The sequence below is a fragment of the Passer domesticus genome, chromosome Z (genome assembly GCF_036417665.1).
Source record: "Passer domesticus isolate bPasDom1 chromosome Z, bPasDom1.hap1, whole genome shotgun sequence".
Lineage (NCBI taxonomy): Eukaryota > Metazoa > Chordata > Aves > Passeriformes > Passeridae > Passer > Passer domesticus.
In genome coordinates, this window is record NC_087512.1 from 51,661,315 (window position 1) to 51,669,248 (window position 7,934).

The 7,934-nt window shown below is 53.5% G+C and overlaps 1 long non-coding RNA gene across 1 annotated transcript; it reads left to right on the plus strand.

Annotated features, from left to right (window-relative positions):
- The first annotated feature begins 3,993 nt into the window (after positions 1–3,993).
- On the plus strand, positions 3,994–7,071 carry LOC135291380 (uncharacterized). The gene is made up of 3 exons (XR_010354186.1): positions 3,994–4,991; positions 5,980–6,100; positions 6,741–7,071. It is a non-coding gene; the product is annotated as an uncharacterized LOC135291380 (long non-coding RNA).
- Positions 7,072–7,934: the final 863 nt, after the last annotated feature.

Genomic DNA, 7,934 nt, shown 5'->3' on the forward strand with positions numbered 1-7,934 from the left:
ACGTTGTCCTCAGCCAGGCTTCCACCCATTGCTCACTTGATCAATTTCCACGAACTGTCCCACAATGATGCAGAGAGGCCCCTAACTCTCTGCTTGGAGCCTGGTTACAACGATTCAGACACAATAAAAACTCCCAAAGTTCTGTAGCTTGAATGATATTGAAGGGGCTTTTGGCTGGTCAGCAGTGAAGTGTCAGACAGCACCTTGCTGGCACAGTGCCCTTCTCATTCTTCAGGATTCAGGTGGGGAGACAACTCAGCACAGGTGGAGGAGAAAAGTCAAGCTGCACCCCTGGGGCACCATTTGTGTATTTGCAGTTTTCCTTTCTTCAGGGGCCCACATGCTGTCATTTGCAGTGTGACCTTGATGGCCTCTCCCAGGGAGAGAGACCAGAGGCCCTGTGAACAGGCACCAGGACTGTCCCCAGAAAACCATGGCAAGGTGTCAGGAGCAGGCATTAGAGACAGGGCCAGGGAGATGTGATGCAGGTGGCTGAGGGACAGCATCATGGAGAAGTAAAAATTGAAACTAGGAAAGAGCATTTCCTTTCTTCTCCTGAGAGCATGTGTCTGCAGGGATGGAAGGCCTGCTGTGCCATCACAGGGTGGAAGAGTCTGAAATGCAGATGGTGACACCACTGAGCACTGCATTGTGACCTTACGTTCCCTCACTGCTTATCTTGGGGTTCCAAGGACTTGGAATGCCTTTTGTACTGTCACAGGGGGTGGAGGCTGGTGTCAGAGACGAGTGGACTTTGACATGACAGGGGCATGGATTGTGACATTGTGCCCCTCACTGCTTCCATTCAGACACTGGCAGGGCCACTCTGGCTCCAGCCTGAACTCTACTGAGCGAGCGGGCAAGGCCGAGGGGATCAAGCCAGGCCCCTCTGGTGCCGGGCAGGGCCTGTTCCTGGCAGATCTCGGTGCCAGTCCCGGAGCCATCACTGCTGGTATGGCCACAGAGCCAGACGGCGACTGCCCCATCTGCCAGGACTCTCGGAAGGATGTGACTTCTGCTCTGCCCTGTCACCACTGCTTCTGCCTGGGCTGCATCCTGCGGTGGGCACACAGAAATCCCTCGTGCCCGCTCTGCAAGACACCGATAGAGACCGTCAGGCTTTCTGAGCACGTGGACGAGCATCTGGACACAGCCAGCACCGCCCCCGAGCAGCTGCCAGTGGCCACCGGCCAGGCAGGGAGAGCTCCCGGCCGCCTGGACGAGAACAGCCTCCATGGCCCTGTGGTGTCCTGTCCCACTGCTCCACAGGGGACAGTGTCCCCAGCTGAGCAGGGCCCCTCAGGGCTGGAGTTCCCGGGTGGCCTCCTGCCCGAGGTGTGGGCCGGACTTTTCCATGGACAGCCGCAGCTGCTGGAGCCCGTGCGGCCCTGGCTGCGCCGGAGGCTGGAGGGGATATTCTGGCGCTGGTGGTGGCTGGTTGAGGCCGCAGAGAGCTCCATCCTGCACGACCTGTGCGTCAAAGGGCTGAACGCCGAGGTGTTGGTCCAGGGGCTGCAGCCTGTCCTCGAGCAGCACACGGCTCCACTGGTGCATGGCATCATCAGCGTCATCGTGGGCCAGTGCAGCGAGGAGGCCCAGAGGCTGCTGCGCTCTGGTGCCACCAGGGATGAGAACAACGGCCCTGTGGCCACTGCCAGCTCCAGCTCCGGCAGCCCCAGCAGCTCCCAGACCAGCATCTCCTGGATGGGGGCTCCTGCCCATGACCCCAAAATCTATGATGTGGAGGAGGAAGCTGGCACATTGGAGGCTGCTTTCCCTGGGGGTCCCAGCCACCCCCCACCTGTGCCGGTCCCCGTGGAGCGGGAGCGGCCCCCGGAGGAACCACAGCAGGAGGTGGTGACAGTGGCAGATCCCTCTGCCCAGGGCAGCAGCTTCAGCCCCTCCACCCCTGTCCTGGGCTGGGACCAATTGCCATGGGGACCCTTGCACCCCGTTAAGAGAAGGGTCCCCAGCCCCCAGGACTCTCCCCAGCCCTGCAAGAGGCCAACCCACTGGCAACTCCAGCAGGGCTCTCACAAATCTTCATTGAAGGAAAAAGAAATAAATTATTTCCCTCCCACAATCTTTGGGCAATGCTTTCTCCCTGCAGGGCAGGAATGATGCGGGTGCTGGGTCAACTTGTATCTAGCCCGTTCCTGGACTGCACCGAGACCAGCTGCCCCTTGCCAGGATTGGCCTAGGTGGTGGTATAGCAGGGCTGCTGTAAAGCTGCAGCAGTGAAGCTGCTCCCCCCAAGCACTGTAGCTGTGCTGAGAATTGGGACAAAGAACAGAGAGGGGTCTTCCATATGGTTTCTCCAGGAGGTTTATTCCAGGAGAAGAGTCAGGAACGGAAATATACAGAAAACTGTGCACCAACATATATATGGGGGAGGGTACAAGGGGAGGTTACAAACTTTGTCCAGTTGCAAGGAACCTGGGGAGGAGCATAAGATGGGGAATACAATGCTCAAACCAATAGGGAATAATAGGGTAGGAGAACAGTTTGAATGAACCAATTGGATCTCAGGGGATACAAGATTGACAGGGAAGGATCTGGAAGTAAAGGTGCGTTTATACTGACAGACAAGGGAGGAAGGCAGGGTTACAGGGTTCCACCAGGTGGAAGGGCCTGGAACAAAGGGCAGGTCTTTGGGGAGATGGACAAGGGAGGTGGGAGGGCGGGATTCAGGGACAAACCATCTGCATAGGGGTAACAGAACCAACCATGATAAACTTACAGAAGAAAAACACCACCACCACACAGGAGAAGCCAAAGGCAGAAAAGACAGCTCAGGCAGCTGGTCTCAACACAGGACCATGCCCTCAGCCCAGGGTGGGCTTAAATATCATTTTAATAGTCATACAATGCTTGATGAGGGGCAATATGCATTAAATGGAGTAGGCGGATTAGGAACTCTCTACTTTCTTACTACCTCAGCCAAAGGGGAAAGGAAGAGGGGAAGATGCAGTTGGGAGTTTAGGATAAAAGTGAGACTGTGATCTTCAAAAACTCAAGAGACATCCCACAGGATTATGACCCAGTGGATTCTGTACCTTTATTTATATCCTTATTTTCTACTGACTTTGGCGTTGCCATGTTGTTTTGTCCTCACATGTCCTCACTTCTTCCTTTTCTCTGACTAGAAGAAAAACTGCTCCTCTTTGTTGTATTGCATTAAATAGCTTATTTAGTTGTTTCACAGGGTCTCTCCCTCACCTACCCCTCTGCCCAGTACCCCCTGGTGGACTATTCCCTGGTCAGTCTCTCCCCTCGCTCCTCCTTACTGGCATCCCATTGGCTGTGGACCTCCTCCTCCATCCCCCATTCCCCCAGGTGTAAAGGTCTCCCACCATGAGCCGTCAGCCTCTTCCCATGCTGATTTTTCCATCTGCTGGTTCTCAAGACAATAAAAAGAGGACATTCGTTCCCACCTGGAAAAGACCTCTTCTCATCTTTTGCTTTCATCCATGTAAGATCATATGGGCTAGGGTCCACAGCTAGCCAGACTGGACCTAAACAGCCTGTCCAGACATGGTCTTACACCTCCTAGGTACTACTGCCGAAAAGTTCCACTAATTCAAAGATTCTTTCAGGATCTCGCAGCGCCAAAATGTGGATCTCTCTACATTCTGCTCCAGGCCGTAGCTCATCAAGTTTCCATTACCGGCCAGGCGCCCCCACCACCATCGTGCAGGTAGCGGTGGCTTCTGCGATGCTGGCACTATTTAACGCCTCTCTTTATGTGGGTGCTGGGAAGGAGAAGCTGCCACCGTTGCACCTGCCCTTCTGTCCGCAGTGTGGCTGGCTTGGAGCAGCCAGGCAGACAAGGTTGGCCGCAGGTCATGCCGGGATGGCGGCAGCCATGGCAGCGCATCGCCATGTGCTGCACCTGGATGGCTCCAGGCAGCAGTGCCTTGCCACCCCCGGGAAAAAACTGCACGTGGGCTCTTTTGATTTTGTTCTTAAATATGTCATCACAGAGGCATTACAGCCTCTCTAATTTGCCCAGTAGCATGCCCCTCTTCAGAGCCATCAGAGACTGGCTCTGTTGGACATGGTGGAAGCTTCTAGTGGCCTTCTGCAGGAGCTGCCCCCATGGCCCTCCCCCACTACCAAAAACCAAGCTGTGTCAAATCCAACACACACAGCTGCCTTTTTCCAGCTCTGTCTTGTTCCTTCTTTACTTCCTGAGAGACTCCTAAATAAATCCTCAACAAAGTGATTAGAGCCCTATGTTCAATCCAAAGCTTAGCAGGTCTTGAGGGCTGAGGGCCCGGGCTGGAGAGTCATGAGCCGTCATAAACTGAAATGAGGAGTCATCAGCATCTCAGCAGAAAATGCCTTCAGTATCCAAAGCAGCTTCCAAAGGGGTGAGCTTTCGCTGAGCTCCTTCCTTTCCGTTGTGGAAACAGCCAGAAAAATTGTTGAGTACATTCAGGATTCCTAGAAAAAGCAGTTAAAAGCTGTACAGACTGGGAGCAATAGAGTCCTTGCGAGAGGGCACACCAGGTCAAACACTGGGAAATAATGACCATGAGGAAGAGATGTGCAGCTGGAGATCAGGGGAGGCAGTAGTGTGTGTAGATTAATTAGTGTGTGTGTAGGTCAATTTTACAATCCATACTTTAATCTATGTACACATCAATTAGAAGAAATACTTTTAAAGAAGAAGAAATTGAATACATTTCTGAAATAGAGTTTTCTATGTGTTTCCTGTGGTGTTTGATGCAAGGCAGCACTAGAGCTCTGTGTCCCAAAGCCACATTGTGGAGCCTGACCAGTGTGTCTGGATTCTTGAAGCCACCTCAGACACTTCAGCTTCCCGTTCTCCAGCTGGCAGTGCTGGTTGTGTAGCATCGACGGCCTCTAGCTCAGAACAGAATGCACCTGGGGAAGAGGAATCACCACCAGTGGACCTAAGCCTTCCTGTTGAGAAAATTATTTGGGAGAGCAGGAGATCCCTGTCTGAAAAGTCTCCATCTGCTGAGGTAATTGCATTGGACAGGGATGAGAAGAGCTGGACTAAGAGCTTGTGAATATTGTTGCATGGCTGAGAAGCAGGCTTTTTGAGTTCAACTGTGAATGGACAGGGAAGGCTTTGCTTGGTGAAAGAAGATTTCCAGAAGAAGAGGGAATGAAAAAGGGGGATAGTCCTTAAATGAGGGTGAAAAGTGTTTGCCAGGTTTGGTTGCTCCTTCTACTGGGAAGAATCCCTCGCGGAGGGGTGTTTGTGGTGAGGAAGTGGAAGCTTTGTAGGTTCTAAGAGGCTTTGTTTGCTGGGAAGGAAGAGAAGAGTGTTTGGAGAATTGCCACTGAAGGCCAAGTGTCCCGTGCAGGGAGGCGCATGCGAGAGGTGCCTGTTCCAGCAGCAGATGTGGGCTGTGCCTCTTTTGGGTGGGAAGGCCAAGGCAAAGCAGGGCTGGGCTGCAGCTGCTGCTGCTGCTGTGTGAGCCCTGCCGGGCGTGTGGGCGCTCCCAGAGCCGTGTGTGGGGCTGGGCTGGAGCTGCAGCTTTCTTGTCCTCTCGGTAACCTGGTGCCTGCAGCCCAGTCTCCATCTGGAAAATCCTCAGCTGGGCAAACTGGCCAGTCTTGCTGTCCATGTTGCAGAGCTCAGTCACCTTGCTCTTGGGCAGCTCTGTGGGAAGAGATGTGTGTTCCCACGCAGTGCCTGCCAAGCTGCAGCCTGGGTGAGACTGCTGTGCTCAGGGCTGTGGAGGAGGAGCAAATCTCTGTGCCAGGACTCCTTCCTTAGCAGCCATTCCATGTGTTCAGTGTCACCCCCACGTTCAACACTGCCAGCTTTGACAGCTTTTGGACTGTGTTTGAGAAGTGGAATTGTTTTGACTCTTGAAGGGCTTTGGGGCCCAGAGTTCTTGTTAGGATTAAGGGATTAAGAGTGTGAGCCATGGAGTTGTTGGACCAGGTGTTTGGTGTAACTGGTGAGAAGGGTTTCTTCCTTTCTGTTTCTCTTTCAAGGGGAATATTAATGTTGCCCCTGAGTCTTCAGGAGGGGAGCCTGTGGACAGAGCTGCAGCAGAGGAAATTTCATCTGGAACCGAGAGCTGCAGGAACAGTTCCCCAGAGCCCGAAGAGCTTGGTAAGGACAGAGCCCTCCTTGGTTTAGAGAGGTGTGAGATGGCTGCTCCGAGCCTGCCTCTGGCAGCAAGGGAGATGAGCAGAGTTGAGCTCCTGTCTGCAGGGCTGGTGCTTCCTGGTGCCTTTAGTTCAAATCCTGCACGGGCACAACCTCCCCGAGCCTTGCCTTTCACACTTCTCCAGAGGCTCTAACACTGAGTCCTCAGCTGTGGCAAGAGAGCAGGGAATAAAGCTGACCTTGTGAGAGCTGTGTCACCAAGCTGGGTGTCCCAGTTTGGTTCATGACTCAGCTCCCAACATCCCTGAGCTTCAGCCATTTCAGTGGGGACTGAGGTCTCTCTGTCAGCACAGAGAAAGAGCAAGGCTGGGCTTCTTTGTGGCAGCTGGGGCTGTCTGTGTTTCAAGCTCTCATGGGTGCCCTTTGCACTGCGAGTGGTGAGGCTTTACCAAAGTACTTCAGTAGTTTACACAGTTTTAAATGATTGGAAGAATCCCTGTTCTTTTAAGAGCAGGCTTCAAATTGCTAAGTGAGAGTCTGCCTTTCAGGCCATCTTTGACAGTCTTTGGTAGGTTGACAATTACTTCAAAAAGGAAAGATGCACAGAGGCCAATATTGACCCAGTGTTCCCTTTGCTTCCCAGATTTCCACCTGATCTACCTCGCCAGCAGGGCTGCCCTGCATGAGAAGGATCAGAGGGAGTGACCATCAGGCAGGTGGAATCCCTGTGTTTATTAATACGTTTAGAGATGTCTGTAGTTCTATTTATATAGCCATATAGTTATTAATGTCTTTGTAGCTGTATTTTAAAATCTGTACCGTTAAATGTATATATATAGTTATAGGCATGATATTTTATATATGTGCACATTTACAGATGTGCATAATTATATAGTAAGATGAATATGGATATTTAGATGCATAGATTGCTGCTTGTGTAGACTTAGGCTGCATTTTGACCTCTTTCCCCCTCAGCTGCCTTTTTCATCTCTGGCTTTTCCCCCTGTGCCCCCTGTGTCCCCTCTCCCTGGGCTGGGTCCGAGCTGGCGGCCGGGCCGGGCGCAGCAGCAGTTGCAGCCCCGGGTGTCCCTGGAGCGCTGGGAGCTGCCGGTGGCCCCAGGCACTGTCCCCTGAGGAGCTGCTGAAGGACGGTGAGACTGAGGGGGCTGAGGGGGCGGTGGCGCTGAAGGGACGGTGACCCTGAGCTGCTGCTGGGGCTGAGGGCTGTGGGGCAGCCCAGGGCCATGGTGGCACTGAGGTGACAGGCAAGTGGCACAGGCTGAGGGGGTGGCGGGTCTAAGGGGACGGGATGGGTCAGAAGGGACTGAGGGAGGTGAGAGGACTGTGAGGGGCTGGAGAAGCTGAAGGGGGCTGGGGGTTTGGCGAGAGCATGGCGGGGCTGAGGGGATGGAGGGGCCAGCAGGGAGCACAGAGGGCTCCGGGACTGCAGCTCTGCCAGGCCTTGGAACCAATTCCAGAGCCTCCACTTTTGCCACAGCTGCAATGAAGACCTTGAGGAGAGCCGGAGACTGCTGGGAGCCAGCAGGGAGAAGCTGAAGGCCAGCAGCAAGAGCCCCCTTGGCCAGTGGCTGCTGCTGGTGGCCAGCACCCACGAGATGGAGCTCTGAGCCTGATGATGAGCTGGGTGAGCATAATCCCTCCGGCTCTTTGAACTCATTTTTTTTCTTTCTTCCCTCCTGCAGAAATGTGGAGCTGTGGGTGTGTAATCCATTTTCTTATTGAATGAGTGCTTATTTAAAATGTCAGTTCTAGGTCTTTCTTTCTCTATCTGTATCTGACTTTTCTGGTTTGCCCTCTTGTCCAGCTCAGACCCTGC